The sequence below is a fragment of the Liolophura sinensis genome, chromosome 12, assembly GCF_032854445.1.
Source record: "Liolophura sinensis isolate JHLJ2023 chromosome 12, CUHK_Ljap_v2, whole genome shotgun sequence".
Taxonomy (NCBI): domain Eukaryota; kingdom Metazoa; phylum Mollusca; class Polyplacophora; order Chitonida; family Chitonidae; genus Liolophura; species Liolophura sinensis.
Genome location: NC_088306.1, coordinates 11568205 through 11585742, shown reverse-complemented (window position 1 = coordinate 11585742; position 17538 = coordinate 11568205).

Below are 17538 nucleotides of genomic sequence, written 5' to 3'. Positions count from 1 at the left end.
TTTTTGTGAGAAACAATGTCACAAGTAGAGCTTCGCAAAATGTCTACTCCTAATTAAGTACGCTGCGATGTATTAATATTAATCAGAGTTCTTTTTCCTGAAGTCTACTGACTCAGCAGGCAAAACATTCAAGAAAGCAATTCCGAAGTAATTCATACACTTCTGCAAAGATATACAGAAAACATCGAGGTGTCCGTTGACGTCTATGTCAACGGCCAAAGGTTGACTGATCCACAGTCAAAATAAATAGTGGAGAGCCACAAACAGCATATAGTGTCTGAGCTTCACCAACTACGCAAGTTTAGCAAACCAGCAACAGGGCGTGGAGTCTCCTCAGGGCGCAGCAGGAGAAGAGCAAGAATTGGGATCACCTCTTCAGGATGCCGAGGATGAACTTAACGATTCTCTCGATAAGGAGCTTTATATGTTAATGCCTCTGTAGTAAACTTTCTCAATAGATCTCTTAGGTCCGGTGTGAAGACGCAATCACCGACAGGCTGTATGTAAGTTTCAGCAATGCAGAAATCATTGTAAATTAACATCCACAAAAGAAACTAATGTGAAAAACCATTTCTATCTATATATAGACTCATCCAGAAATAATTTCAGGTCTGCTTTGGAATAGGCCGGAATCGTTGGCCACGAAGGCCATTTTCAGTTGGTTACCGACACAGCTTGTCTTGCCGTTGTGGTCACGTAACTCGAACAATACGACTCCCAAGCCGAGCGATCTGGGTCGAGTTCTTCAGTGAGCTCGTTGATATCGAACCAATAATGTAAAAACAGTTGGTACATTTAGTGTAGCTATAATGGATATGTTGTGTTGAACATATATACCAATGGCTCGGCGCACGCCATTTAATAGAATGGAGCTCGTCGCCATGAAACTACAGCCATCATATTTATCAGTCTGCATAGAGATGCAGACATTTGCATTCTCCTCACGCCATAGAACATCAACCATATGCTACATAGCGATGGCAGGACATCTTTTGTTCAGATGGTTCGGATCTGTATGGTGGTGTTCAGTGCCGTGTGGGCTGTTTGATGTCAGCACTTTGTAGACGCCGCATGGTGCAGTGCACTCTAGAACCATGCAGTACTACATATCAATGAGCTGTGTCACATCCGCTCATTTCTGTTGTTGTGAGATAAGAGTTTCTTGTTGAATACTGCACTACATTATAAAGAAATATTCAAACCAGCTGTCACCCTGATATATTGATTTGGTTTTAAACTGGATACTTTCCTAAAACTGAAACTAAAAGATTTATATTCCAACATGGTGACCGTTGTGGAAGTGTGAAAACATTCAGAATGCTAGGTTAAGCCTTCTGGGGTTTAAGAGATTTAACAGTTTATATAAGGTATATTTATTTATTTCACTTTATATATAAGGAGACAGTGCAGTAAAGTACCATTATCTTACGTCAAACAACACTTCTTTTGTGTATATAAGGTACTTCATGTTTAAAGTCTTTTAATCTAACATCATGTACTTTCCATGTAAGTCATTACATTACATTTCACAATATTTAACACGATTTATCAGCTTAACACTTATAGAGAGTGTTGACATTCTGACACTTGCGTTTATATCACAAGGATTATAGAATCACCTTGAACGGAAATGTTACCGCACTTAAATTAAAAGTATGTACTGAACAGTGTAACAACGACAACAAGATTTCTAATGAACAACAAGGTAGTACGGGTCGAGCATCAGTAAAAAGTCTTTGGCAGACCTGCTTGCCCGCCGGGTTAAAATTGTACCTAGCCTATAAACCGTCTTTTGGTTGACCGACCCGCTCACGTGTGTCTGTGCAAGCGTAAATTCTTTCCTCATTTAAAACGATATTATGTTACCGGCAATACCCGAGAAGACAGTCTTATGAGTTATGAGATGGCTTAATAATTCATGTTCAAGTGAATTACATATCATCCATTAAGCCATTAAATGCCGGTAATTATGCCCGATTTCTTTACGCCGGGTTAAAATTGTACCTAGCTTATGAACCGTCTTTTGGTTGACCGAGCCGTTCACATGTGTCTGTGCAAGTGAAAATTCTTCGCTTATCTAAAACGATGTTAGTAGTATAATAGGGAGCTTTTATGTCGTTTTGAGGAAGTGGAGTTGGGGAGGTGGACGTATGTCGTTGAGTCCGCGCTCTGCGCGCAACGTCAGCGCATGCGGGCGTGACGTCACACGTTCCATGTCGCGCGAAAACTGATGTCACGCTCGAGAGCATCAGCTCCATGTCGCGCCTAAACTGACCAATAATTGAGCTCCATTTCGTTCGCGCCAAAACTGGGTGAGCTCCATTTCGCGCCAAAACTGATGTCACACGCTAGAGCGGCTCCTTCAGCTCAATGTCGCGCCAAAACTGACCAATGGGTGAGCTCCATTTCGCGCCAAAATTGAACGTCGGCTTGTAAAGGTGGGTTGAGGAGCTCCTTTAGTTCCATTTCGCGCCAAACCCACCAATGGGTGAGCTCCATTTGCGCCAAAACTGACCAATGGGTTGACCGCGCGGATTTGGCGCCTGAATTTCGTTAATGTTCGCGTTGCTTATTCCGGCTATTACGCCTAGACAACACCAGACCACGTATACCCAGAGAGACGCTATGCTGCCATTATGGCTTACGGAGAAGGAGGAGGAGGAGTTACTTCCCCTGAATTTTATGAAGCGAAACATATCACCCACCGCTATTCGCTTCTGCACATACATGAAAAGGTATAACTGCCGATGCCAACAGATAATTAAGGGACATTATAAGCTATTCCACAAGACAATCCATAAACTAGAGACCACATGAAGAAATTAACCCCGCAAAAATATTACAAGGGAACATGCCTGTCGTCAAATCGATATCAGCGATAGTGTATTTGTTGGATTTGTGTCATTTTCAGCTTTCCAAATAGCCTAGGTGTTTTTTTGTGATGTTTCTTGTACAATAGAACACTAGACCTGAAGGCCGTCGATTAAAAATGTCATATTGATTATGACATATTGATCATACGATCATGCAGTATAAACACATGTCGTATTTCGTACAGAGAATTTCAGGGGGAATAATTTTGGGTCGCTTGTTGACACGGCTATAGAAGCGGAACAGCCTTTGGCACTGTGTGGCTAATGTAAGCCCACCTGTTTAAACGGATTTATGTAAAATTTAATAAAACAATAATTACTGGGCATCATAGATGGCGCTGTAGGGCTAATCTAATCCCACTTGACATCATGCTCGCTAGGTCATCGCCGGCCGCTATTCGCTTCTGCACATACATGAAAAGGTATGACTGCCAATACTAACAGATAATTATGTGACATGACAAGGTATTCTATCAGAGAATCCAGAAGCTAAAGACCACATGAAGAAATTCGCCCCGCAAATATATTACACAGGAATATGTCTGTTGTGAAATCGATAACTGCGATAGTGTATTCGTTGGATTTGTGTCATTTTCAGCTAGACTTGAAGGCCGTCGACTAAAACTGACATATTGATCATACGATCATGCAGTATGAACACATGTTGTATTTCGTACAGAGAATTTCAGTGGGAATAATTTTGGGTCGCTTGTTGACACGGCTATAGAAGCGGAACAGCCTTTGGCACTGTGTGGCTCATCTAAGCCCACCTGTTTAAACGGATTTATGTAAAATTTAATAAAACAATAATTACTGGGCATCATGGATGGCGCTGTAGGGCTAATCTAATCCCACTTGACATCATGCTCGCTAGGTCATCGCCGGCCGCTATTCGCTTCTGCACATACATGAAAAGGTATGACTGCCAATACTAACAGATAATTATGTGACATGACAAGGTATTCTTTCAGACAATCCAGAAGCTAGAGACCACGTGATTTCCCTGGTTGCAAGCAGGGTGGGTGAGGAAATTCGTCCCTCAAAAAATATTATATAGGAATATCTGCTGTCAAATCGATGTCAGCAATAGTGTAGTCGTTGGATTTGTGTCATTTTCAGCTTTTCCAGATAGCCTAGGTGTGGTTAGGCTGTCGACTAAAACTGACGTATTTATCATACGATGCAGTATAAACCCATACGGTATATCGTACATCAGAGTCAGCAATACCATTTGTGAGAGAGAATTTCAGTGGGGAATAACTCCGAACCGCTTGTTGACACGGCTATAGACGGGGGCCAGCCTTTGGTGCTGTATGGTTCTTCTAAGCCCACGTTTAAACGAAATGTTACTCTACTATAGTTATATTCTACTCTACTATAGTTATACATACAACAATCAAATAAATTCACATGCCGTAATATTGGTCCCGTAGACCTCGTGTTTTCAATGAAATGTTGCCTCCTTATAATGGGGGTGAATAGATATATAGCTATATTGATAGCTGTCTCTTCTGCACTGTCCAACAGTATATATTATAAGTCAATGTCACACACGCTCTGGATATCCGTCTGTTTATATTCTCTTCGGGGTTTCACCCCGACAAGGAATCCGGCAAACGTGCCGCCTCGCCGTAAAAAAATCAATAACATCATCGGCAAGCCTCAAGGACGTTGGTTGACACACTGTGCGCGGGGGTGTCGCGGCATCTCACGCCCCAGACCTTTTGCACCCAGTCACCGTGCTATCCTACCGTACCATTCCCCTACTGCAATTTTACTATAGTATAGTATACTATACGATACTACAGTTATACTCTGCTGTACAATATTACATTTATACTCTACGATACCCTACGATACTATAGTTATCCTCTACTATACTAAACTATACTACACTCTACTTAGGCTACTATTCGACACGCTTCTGTGTTACAGAGACCAGCTTTTCCCACCACCACCACCGCAAACGAAGCCAGCTCGAGTGGAACAAGTCTAGAGACGGAGGAGTCAGTCAAGGAAAAGTAAAAGATCCCGGCGAGCCAGTTCCAACCCGATCCGACCCAACCCCTAGACGATCTCCTGCATAGCAGTGAGAGTGATCTACGGGAACTGTATCGGTTCGGAGCCATTTTTATCGCGGTAAGCCGGTGCAGGACCTCTGTAATTACCGGCTCACCGATCTCGGAGCCACCCCCGCCAATCTGAACGCGATTTATGACGACCAACCGACAGCATTCGCCGTCAATTACAGTTACGACAAGTGGGTCAAAGCTTACGGCTGCAGCATCACCAAACGGAAATTTTGTTACAGCTACATAGACTCCCTCGCCCGTCTGGAGGAAACGACGCTTCCACCCCGCCACGCTTTCGATAACGGTCTGACCCACCAGCCGTGCACGGATGCCGAGTACAAGACCATGCAGTAGACGTGGAGGAAGCACGGCATGCGTACCGTAAAAGACTTGCTATGGTGGTATAACAACCTGGACGTGATCCCCATCATGGAGGCGGCGGAGAAGATGGTGGTGTTCTACCAAACCATGCACGTCGACGTCTTCAAAGACTGTATTAGCATACCAGGGCTCACCCTTCGCTACTTGTTCCACGATTTTCCCTCCGTGTTCACGCTCATCGGTGAGCAAGACAAAGACATGCACGACTGCCTAAAGAAAACATCGTGGGTTAAGCTTTGTCAGCGGATCGTTGGGTTCGATGCTAACGCAATGTACTTGGCCTGCCTTGCCTCATCCATGCCGGCGCGTCATTACATCCGATGGCGACGTGACAGAGAGAAGTTCGTTAACTCCGTGTCTGGCTGAAAAATGGCTGGACTGACAGTCGCACCAGCTCAGGGTACCCATCCGCCACCGGCTAAACCACACCGAGAAACGGGTCGGTGATCGGCAACTCCCCATAGACGGGTTCGCCCGCATCCACGGACGTCCCACCGTCTTCAATTTGGTGTCCATATGGGGGTGTGAGTTTCTTCGCCTGCGGAAAACAAACCTGGCCTTGCGTGCCTTCCTGCAACGGTACGGCTTACCCCCGTCACAGCGATAGCCCAAGACGCAGGCTCGGCTGGTGGAGGCTGTTTGTTCAAGGCCGGTTGTTTGGCTTCGTCGAATGCGACAACCACGTGCGGGGACCATCTCAAAGCGGACTTTGCGGAATGTCCATCCATATTCAAAATCATCCATGTGAGTCGGGAGGACATAGCCCCCACAATGGCGGAGGTGAATGACGTCGTGAAATTTTGTTGGTTACCTCTTTTTTCCAGTGGTATCTCGCTCACGTGTTGGTAGTGACCTGCGTCTACCAAGTGAAGTCGTACACGCCCGAGCAAGCCTTCCAATCATTCGCGGACGCCGTCACCCAAGCCCGGCGAGAGGGGGGACGCCGACCCTTCCAAGGCTCTAGTCGGCGAAACAATGAAGTTGTTGGGAAATTCCGGCTATGGCAAACACGTCACAAACCAAGACCGGCAAGTGGATGTGAAAATCTGTGACCTGACGAAGACGCGTAAGTTGCGGAAGAGTGTACGGTGCCGTACCCTCGACCAAATCGATGAAGACACCTTCCCTGGGGTGTCCGTCTACCACAAGGCGGAGAATAGATGGGTGTTCTTGGTCTCTGCGCGGTAAGACAACAAATTCTCCAAGAAGCCACGGTACGGGTACATGTTGGTGGAAGCGGGGATGGGTTTGTCGTTCAGGGAGACGTCAACCTGTTGCCAGAGCAAATGTAGCCACAGGTTAGTCGGAGCTACACTCTTGCCGTCCTTCACGGCCTCTCCAAGTAAGTGTCACCGTCCGCGTTGGTGATGAGAAATTCCATGGGCCCCACGACGCTCAGGCTGGCGATGGGACTGTAGGCTTCCCAGCGACCTTCTGGAACGCTTGTGTCGGCAGGGGGGTAAGGTCCATATATCAAAGTTACTGCTGACCGACGGACAACACTCGGCGTTGGCGAGAGCCATGGCGTTAGCTAAAATTATCCGGTGCGGATCAGGGTTTGGTGCTTTGAGGTTGGCGGGAGAGCGTGCTAGGTCCAACTGGTAGGTGAGGACGAGTGGCAGTGGTACGTCTTCTAGGTCCTGCGTGTAGGTGACGAGTGGAAGCGGTGTGTCGGATCTTTCGTTTTATAGATGTCCCGCCCAGCCCCAGCTTGGCCCGCACCCTGTGCCGGACATAGCGACCGGCTTTGGCCACCAGCTGTCTTCCCCCCTCCAAAGCGCGTCGTTTCAAGGCCTGGCTCCCCGGCACTCCCTCGTCTCACACGTCGTCCATGACTTTCACTCCCCCACGTAATGCAGTTTTTTCCCAACGCTTTCTCAGCCGACTTTAACAAGGGCTGTAGCATTTTGATGGCATTGCTGAGCCCGAGCAAGCCGTGACCGCGCTGTACAACCGCAGCCCGAAACACAGGTGGCCCACCTCCACCAGCTTGCTCGGTGTAATAGTCGATGTAGGATCGGTACATGGCGGGGTTGTCTACGGCAGTCATTGCAAAGGTAAAGCGCGCCGCTGTCGAAAGTGATGTGTCAGCACCACTTTACCGCGTTCAAATTTGACGGATTGGCCCGTATCGTCCCTAATATCTATTTCCACCGTCGAGAAATGCTTGCCCCGCACCTGGATGTGTTCCACGTGTTGGAAGGTGTTGGAGATGTCCTACCCGTACTTCCCTTTCGTGGTGACCAGCCGCAACAGCGGCGCCAGAGTGTCTCGACGATGGTTCGACGCTGTTCGACGATGTCCGTGTACACGTACAGCTTGGGTCGGGTGGCATCTAAATCCTCTGCACCGACATGCAGCAGATCGGCCGGCCCCATGAGCCAATCTTACGGTAAATTCATGAGCTGCTTCAGACGCGGGCTGAAACTGAGCCCGAGTTGTTTCCGATACCGCAGGCTGTATTTCCGCTGCAGATCATCGAAACTGAACGTCAAATCACCGGCGTGAACCTTAAGTGAGGTGAGTGTGTGCATCGGCTAACAAGTCGGGCAAGCCGTGTGCGAGATCTTAAAGTGAAAGGTAATAGCCTGCTGGCACTTATGGCCTAGTGTAGGTATAAGATATACCACACTTCGTCTTGCCGCACGTTAAACCAGGTCCGGGTGTACTGTATTTCTACCAACCCACATTCCCAGTCACCAGTCAAATGCATGTGCTGTGGCAGTTGGGTGGTGAAATGCGTCAAGGATTCGACGATGCGGAACATTTCCGTGCTCCAGTTTTGGAGGTACGCTTTTCCCTTTCACTTTACTTATACGCACGAGATCGCCGGCGTAATAACCGTACACCGATCGTTTGGACGTGGGTGGACCTTACAAGGGTTGACGCACTTGACGATCTCTCTGTTTCCGGGTGGTGACTTCGATGGGGGCCCGCCGTTTACTCCGGTAACCACCGCCGGTAAGGCGTCCAGGTAGCGCCGAATGTTGTGAGGGGTGAAATATTTGTACATGCGTCTTTTCAAAGTACGGTTAAACCGTTCTACCACGGATGCTTGGTTTACTTAAACGTGTGAAAGAAAAACACCCCGTTGTCCTTCAAAAATGCCTGGAACGGTCTGTTCAGAAACTCTTTGCCCTCGTCCGTTTGCAGGTATAACGGCGGACGTCCCGTCTTGAAAATGCGTTTTTTGTTTTTGGTGCGCAGTGAACCACCCAAGCGCACTTGGAGAGGACATCGATGCAGATTTGTAGGTAACGGTTGTCGTCGTTCTCTTCGACAAACGCTGCCATGTTGACCAGGTCCGCCTGCCACTGACTGTCTGTACCCCCAACCACAACGCGGTTATGAGGGTAGCGCCGTCGAGTGGGGCGGTACAGCGTGTACATGTCCTGTTGGACCAGCCAAGCCGACACACGGGCCTGACTCAATTTTAGCCCATGCCTTGAGCAAGGGCTGAACGGCGCTGTAAGCCCCTGTACTGTCGGACTCGTAGTACAATGCATGGAGAGCGGTATCGACCGGGTCTGTCCTTGCCTGCTAACGTTCTCTGACTCTGCTTCCGTTTCCGGCTGTTGCTACTGTTGGCGAGGTGGCTGGCGGCCGGTGCGAGGCATAGTTCGGCGTAGTCCTTTTATCCGTGTATAGTGAGTAAATCTATCCCAGATCACCCATGGGTCAGTTTTGGAGCGACAAGGAGCCGAAAGAGCTGCTCTGTAGCGTGACATCAGTTTTGGACCGAAATGCAGCTCACCCAGTTTTGGTAGATCGAAATGGAGCTCACCCATTGATCAGTTTTGGTGCGACATGGAACTGATGCTCTCGCGCGTAACATCAGTTTTGGCGCGACATGGAGCGTGTGACATCCCGCACATGCGTTGGCGCTAAATGGAGCTCATCCAGTTTTGGCGCAAACGACATGGAGCTCACCCATTGCTCCGTTTAGGCGCCACTTGGAGCTGATGCTGTCGCGCGTGACATCGAACTTGTTATTGAAACAATAAGACAAGTCTGATTCAATCTACTATGGTTGAAACATTATCGGTATATCATTTTGCATCTCTGGGCGTAATCCTTATATCTTGCGCCGTACACTACGCACGCGCGTATTTATTACGCCCCGGGACACTATGCCTGGTCACAATTTGAATTGTCGTCCCGCACCAGCCCAGGCCCTAATTCTTACTTGCTGGGTCTGAGAGACTGCGGCAGAGTGGGGTTGTAACAAACCGGGTTAAGAAGACAAGCAGCGATCCAGTAACCGCAAAGTTCGTTTATATGAGATTTCCGCCTAAAATTGAGACGGTGTTAGTATGTAAAATGCATGTATATAGTGCCATCTATCAGGCTTTTGACATTTAAATTTTGAGGATACAAAACGTTACAGCATTACGACAATTTTTTTGTTCTGTTTCCTTTTTTTGTTTTTGTTTACAGAGCGTTAATATTTCAATGTTATCTGCATATATATATATATATATATATATATATATATATAGGTATAAACATCTGCCACATTAGAGTCGCAGTGATATTGTGTTCCCTGCTATACATCCTTTTAGATATCTTGTACAGGAATTTTCAGTTATACCCATAATTAATGTTAGCCCAACAAGACAGGCCTCATGCAGAAAATCTCAAGCATAAGCCGGGTCCACAAAGCCAGAGAGGATTTGATCAGTTCATACAGTTGTGACCCTTATTAACGTACTCTATTTTCAGAGATCCTAACAGTTACAGGTTAAAGAAACGACTTAGCAGGGTCCCTGTCCACAACGCTATATGTTTCGAATTTATTTAATGTACATGTATTAAAGGCTTAACGCCTTAATTTATTATTTTGATGGGTGCTATACACCATGATCAAGAATGTTTTTTGTATAATTGTTTTTTTTTTTACTTTTTTGCTCAGTAAGTGTTTGACCTACTAATCATCTGCAGAGGTATAGATTTTATAGATTGGTGTGGACAATTTCGTTAGGATGTCCACCAAAATAGCACAAACTTTAATAGCGATACATTGATATTGCTAACAGGACACGATGGTTCTCCATCCATAAATTGTTAAGCATTGTGTTAAACAAGATTCAATTCGACCTGGCAGCGCGTTATAATCCAGGTACACTCTCTGCCGTGACCCCACTTACCTCCCATGTTCTGAGAGCATATTGGAGGGTGATTGAAACGTTTTAAGCCCGACCAAGAAGAAAGCACAACTGATATAATGTAATGCTTTATTTTTCAACCTAATCCCCAATTAAGCCCACACACTTTCCCCAGCGTCAAGTGCCTTAATAATATTCTCATAAAGGTCAAAATGACGGCAGATATGACATCATTATCATCATTATTATTATAAGTATATACATGTTTGGAAACAGGAAGAGCCCAATCACAGGAATGCGGTGGGTACTGAACAAGTGTGAAGCCACGCCGTACATTTACTGGTTCGGCTCAAAACATTTCAATCACCACTGGTATATGGGGTCTAGTGCGGATTACTGTTTACTGAGTGAATTCTCTTCTTCGAAACTTTAATTTTGTTACGGTGGGCTGCGCCGTTGGGGATGGGGGTGGGGGTGGTGAAAGGGGTATAAAAGCGATTCTGCCTCAACATTTATTTGTATTTATACCTCATACATACGCATTTTCTTTATCGATGCACAACGTTTTTCTACAGACACCTGTAACAGTATTATTGATAGTTGCTGGATATAGGTCTGTGGTAGGACGATACAGTGATGTGTGTCGCACAGGCTCCAAAGCTCAAGCTTGTTAAGGGGCATATGCGCCGTAGGAGTATGGTCTTATGGAGTATACTGGCAATGTATGCCTAATGTAACGCCCATGGCAACATATAGTGAAGAGATACGTCACTGTGGTAAATGTGCCTGACGTAACATTGTGGCTGCTGTGAAGAGCTTAGACAGAGAATAACTTGTGTAAGTCAGGTAAAATGTGGATGTCCCGTTCATTGATCTCATTCGTTAGAAAACCACCTTAGCCAACAATATATATATATATATATATATATATATATATATATATATATATATATATATATATATATATATATATATATATATATATACATGAGCAATAGGACTCGACCATTGGAAATCTAGTATTGTGTAAGTACAAGTCGGCAAAATAGGGAATCTTGGCACCTGGGCCTTACTAATAGTCAGCAAAGAAAGTGTGCAGTACTTCTCAGCTCGGCGTAATGCAGTACCATATCCCCATCCTCCCAAATCCTTGTGTTTGTATGTATTTATGAATGCTTTGAAGGGACATACCACCGACGTCGAAAAAATTGTGCTGTTATTTTAGACGTCCTGCACATAAAGTTTAGACTTCCAGATGTCTACTGACATGGATCTGACTTTGAGTTAGTATTCGAATGTTTTATTCGGGGATTCCCTCCCACCATCAACTCACTCAAGTGCTGTACTCAGAAATCCTGATTTTTTTAGGCAGTTACCTCCCCTTGTTGTCTAGACGCGGGGAGATGTAAGGCGAACTTGGAATGTCAGACACGGTATTGTGTTACGATTATGCGGTCTACCGCGTAACTTAAGTTTTAACGTACTGATCGCTGGGAATTACGAATACTTTATGAAAATGTATCAATAGTAAGGAAGTATTTGGTTTACTAGACTTTCAATTCGCTTTCAATCTATTATATTGTTTTTAAGTGCGATAGACGAGCGAACTTTGCATTGTGGGAATCTGTGCTCTGCCTCATCTCGTCGGGCGGACAGTTTAAACCAGTGACGGATTTCCCCTTGTAATTCCCTTTACTGACATTTTTCGGAAAATATATTTATTTATTTATTTGATTGGTGTTTTACGCCGCACTCAAGAATATTTCACTTATACGACGGCGGCCAACATTATGGTGGGTGGAAACCGAGTGAAAACTCACTTTTGTATTTAGCTCAACCAAGTCCAAAAATCTGAATTTCTTTCGGCGGTTTGTCTCTTTAAGTCGCATTTAAACAATTTTTCAGTCATATGACGACAACGAGTCATTAGGTGTGTGTACATATTATGTGTCTTGTGGCAGGGCGAATCCATGTGGCCAAAGTGCTGGCGAAACTGAAGCCGAAGACACCAGACATGACTCCATGAACCCAGTCATGCACATTATACTGACACCAAGCCAACCAGTCCTGTTTCCTTGCTCTAACCTCTTAATACTGAGTCCATTCCCTTTGATCTGACTTACCTGGGTGTCATTTTTGGTGTCGGCATTTTAAGAAATAAATAACAAATAAATTTCCAGAAATAAACAACGAAAGAAATCCTCTAGGTATAGTTTAATATATTTATGAAGCAGATTTACTGAAATCGCAAAATGTGAGCAAAACGTTACATGCTACATAACCAAACTATACACGTTACATGCTACATAACCAAACTATATATAAGTCAACCTCGTTAAAAATGTATTTACAGAAACACATGAATTACAAAAAAAAATACTTTTGATACTTGAGTTTAACGAATATGTTTTATACATGCATTCTCTTGACACTGAAAATATCAAAATAGATTTCTGGTATCTTTTACACTTCATGCGATGAACTTAAATATACCAACACTTGAAAAGAGCATCTTCCTACAGCCCTATATGAGGTAAAGAATGAAATGGTGATAAATCGACATCAGTCTTCTCGCTTGGCTGATCATGCAGCTCTCGAGTCGGAGACAAGTTACTGAAGGCTACAGTGAGTCGTTCTTCCAACAAAACACAGATAAATCATTGAAACTACAGTATATGTAAAAAGCTCTGGTAGCCGGTCTGGCCAATTTCAATACATGCAGAGAAAATACTCCTCCGACAAATGCGCTCTCCCAAGCCAAAAATATGCCTTTAGCCGATGCTATACATTTGTGTAGGTCTAATATCTATTTGTAATTTCTTAAGATTTCTTTTTTTGGATTACTAGCAAAATGACACAATCATTGTGATGATACAAGAACAGCTGTGGTTGGGTACTGTTTTGCTAAAAGTTTTGCTAAGGTAAGGAAAAATTCTGCTCACTGCCTGATACCAGTTGTTCAAAAGTGCATAATTAAAGAGCTAGGTGGAAAGCAATTTTCACGCAGTGCGATCTGTGGTATACGAATTAAATAGAACAAAGGCGATTTCACAAGATGTTTCATTCGCAAGATGCGCTGTATCGAATTTGACAAATTCTATAAAATATAAACGCTTTGTTTTACCTTTTGTTCAGCTAGTCAAATTCGACCGTCCGTACCACAAATGGCACCGTGTGAACACGATAGTATAACACCAGGCTTATCCAAGAAGTCGCTTTCAGATGAGTGCGTTTTGTCGTATCGTCTGATTGAATTCGACAAATGCTTTTTCATACGAACCATAGCATTCGACAAACAGTATCATTTTGAACTCAGCTTATGAAACACATTTCTTTTTTTTTTTTGACATTCATTGGGCTGAATTCGACGAGTCAATGCGACAAATCCAGCCACGTGAACGTGTCTTAATATTAACTATGAATGACATTTTAATATGAACTAAAGTTAATACCCGAGTCGTAATGCATACACTTTTGACAGGCTGACCCCTGGCCTCTGACCTCTGACCCTAGGATCACGAAGACTTAGTCTTAACTTTAAAACAGTTTATAGATCTAAAATTGCTACGTACCTTCGGATTTTTATTTTTTTTTATTTTCGGCTAATACTTGCAGTTGTCTAAGACTTTCAACACAAAATTGAAAATTGGTGCTTAAGATCAAAAGTAAGTTCAGGAGTTACACCACTAGCTACAATTGTCACTGACTTAAGTCTAAGATAGTTTTGTGATCCTGGGGCCTGTTTCTCGGAAATTCGAATTAGCTGGCTCTGGATGGAGAACATTGAAGGGCACGACCATCAAATTCTTGGTTTTCCGGACAAGACTGGACCTGCGCAGTAGACGTCCGCTGCTGGCTGCACTGGAAGAAGATGTTAGGCCGATTCTCCACGGCATAAAGCCCATCCGACTTACCCACGCAACTCGGACGGTTGAACTCGCACGGTTGACAGTGGGCGTAGGGGCATTTGAACTGGCGGTAATCACCTATGATGATGATAATAATAATAATAATAATAATAACAACCACATGAACGATGATGGTGATGACAATGATTGTTATAATCATAATAAATGTTTATATCAGACTGAATGCTCATAAATGGGGACTGGAAAAGATTGGGTCCTCTAAAAGCTAGAACAACGAAACTCTGACCAGCTACAAAAAGCTGCCAAACTTGCAGTAAAAACATAGTACACATACACAACACATACACGGAAAAGTTTGATTATACTACTGGGAAGAACAACGGAGTACACGACTTTGAATCACAGCTCATTACTGTCATAACAGAATTCCTGAGGTTAAAAGTCATTACGTACGTAGCCAGGAGAAGGCAGGTGATGAAAAATTTAATAACTATCAGCGTTTAGCAAAACAAATGCCAGGTTCCGGATAAAAACGCACGCATGAGGATGAGTATATGGTATTGAAACTTATTTAACTTCTTCATTGAAGAAGAGCTTGTCTTTGGGAAGGCGGCGGTCCTTTCAGAGTCTACGGATTGTTCGCAGTTTCTCGTGGCCTACGTCACAGTAGGTCACCAGAGGTCACTGAACGTACTCAACTATTGTGATGATCTATTATGTTAGATTGCATCAAGTTTTGTCAGATTTTCTTTTTTAAGTTTGACGTATAGCTATGTCAAATGACAAAACACATTGGCTATGTCAGATAAACCTGCGCGTTCAACAGAAAAACGAACTCTTCAACACAGGAACGTATACTAGTATTTGACTAATGTCACGTCGACAGTATTTGAAAATTATTACTGTAGCAAGAAAATTATATGTATATATAATAGTAATGTATAGTGCATAATAATACAACCACAACAAAATACAATTACCTTTATCTTTTCTCTTAAACCGAATATACATTCTTAAATACTGTCTGTTAAAATAGCCTGTTCGGTCATTAATTTTCCTCTGAATTCTAAGATGAAATTTATATCAAATTCACACTAATGTAATCCATTGTCTTATTAAATCCGTCACGGAGGTTATGGTTTTGCCGGCTTTTATTTGTCTGTCTGTCTGCTCGTCTTTCTGTCTATCTATCTGTCTGTCAAGTTTACGGAAGAGCTTATCGATGGACTGGAATGAAATTTTGTGCACAGCTTAGGCTAAGCTCAAATCAGTAAATATTCGTGCTGAAATGGATGTGGATCCGGATTCAGTAATTTAAAAAATATATACTCTTCACCATTGCGAGATACACACGTTATTGTCATATCTTTGTCTGTTGTGGTATAGTTTGCATATTTGCCTGTGTTGGAGGCTTGTGTTCTCAGTATGTTTTCTATAAAATGAACTTAAAAACTTTCTACGTGGCAGTTTGCAGACGGATGTAACGCCTGAGTGAGTTCAGTTCCTGTCTGTACCTGTCGGGTGGCCTGACGTGAGGGGTTCCTGGTGGCCCCGGGGATCGGGCTCAACTTAAACACCACTTAAACCGTCATATTAATAATTTCTTAGCTCAGGGCACAGAGATTTAATTATTTCCTGTATTGCGGAAGAATACTTTACGCCATGGAGCGTAAAACTTGAGGCCTGGGAGGCCGTTTTTGTGCGGGCTCCGTTTATTTTCACTGGGCAGACGCTGCATCATTGCATTGTGAAAACATTCGCGAATGTAGCAAAACAACACCTACTGTATACCTTTAGCGCATGTCGTAGATTGATCAAGGATTCATCTAGTATGTATAATCTCAATGATGACAATTGAAATATCGTTAAGGTTTAATTTCCATAATTAGTCTGTTTATCTGGGCAACAGCAGAAAGGTTTACAGAGCTAAGTGACGAAAAACCCAAAGCTTTCTGAAGCACTCAAAAGCTATATATTGCTGCACTTTTCTGTGCTGGCAGCATACACACTAAACAAAAAATTTATTTTCTTCCAGTATCTTTTAAAAAACGTGACAACAAATTAAAGCCTTAATAAGAGCGTATGGTAATACGACGGACACACTAAGGCCCTGCCTTTAGTGAGTGGCCCATGTCAAAAGAGAGGATATACAAAGGTTGACAAATCAATAGGCAGGTAGGAAGACATGGAGACAGAGATACTTATAAAACTGCTTGAGGATAAAATGCAGTTTGGTGAGGTTGGCTATAGGTCTTTTGAGCCACTGATAAAAGTGGCTGTTTCTTACCTAGTTTTACTGGGTTTTAATGTCCCTTTAAACATTAATTTTGGTGATATCACGAGTCTCCCTGTACCAGGCCATCTCGAAGACACCAGGCACGATATCCCATCAAGTTATATTATACTGACACCAGCACTAAGTCTTATATAGCTTGAGAATTAAGTATATTCAGCCTTTAATAACAGATGTACTTACATGGAGACAGAGGAGCAATTCTGTCGCAACACGTCACTTCACTGAAAGCTTTGCATGTCTCGGAGATGGGATCAAAGTATTCCGGGTAATCGCACGTGCGCAAGTGCTGCTCGAAGTAACGCGGCACGTGACCTTCAAACGAGAAGCCGCAATCGAAGTAGGCCCCACAATCCTGGATGTATGGGGCCTTACCCCTGGGGTTCTCCTGGCAAAACTGGGTAATGTTCTGGGGAAACGTGTTCGCTACGAACAGAAAGTAAGGGAGAGTTGTTCACTTACAAGTGTGGAGTAAATCGCTCATTGCATGAGATAGGCCTAAACGACCAACCTTTAACAAGTTATTGACAAACTTTTACCTCATGTGACGTGAAGAAAACACACCATATTGGTGGAACCTAATAGTGTCACCAACCGCTTATATTTATTAAGGTTCTGACGCATTGAAAATTGAAGAATTTAACAATGCAAATCTCCATCTCCCCTTTTATTTTAGATTTCATTTTTGTTGTCACTTTCATTTTTTTATATTTACATATCAACTATAACCTAATCGGCCATTTATTATCCCAGTTGTTGATATTTATCCTACGGACTAAAAAAAAAAAGGACCGCGGAAAAAAGTAACCAATAAGGAATTCCGATCAGATGACTGAATACGTCAGAAAAGACGACACAAAACTATGTCAGGATATCGTTAAATTTTGCGTCCACATGAACTTTTTGTTTGCGATCAGAGTAGGTGCATTCAGACTTACCAGCGCA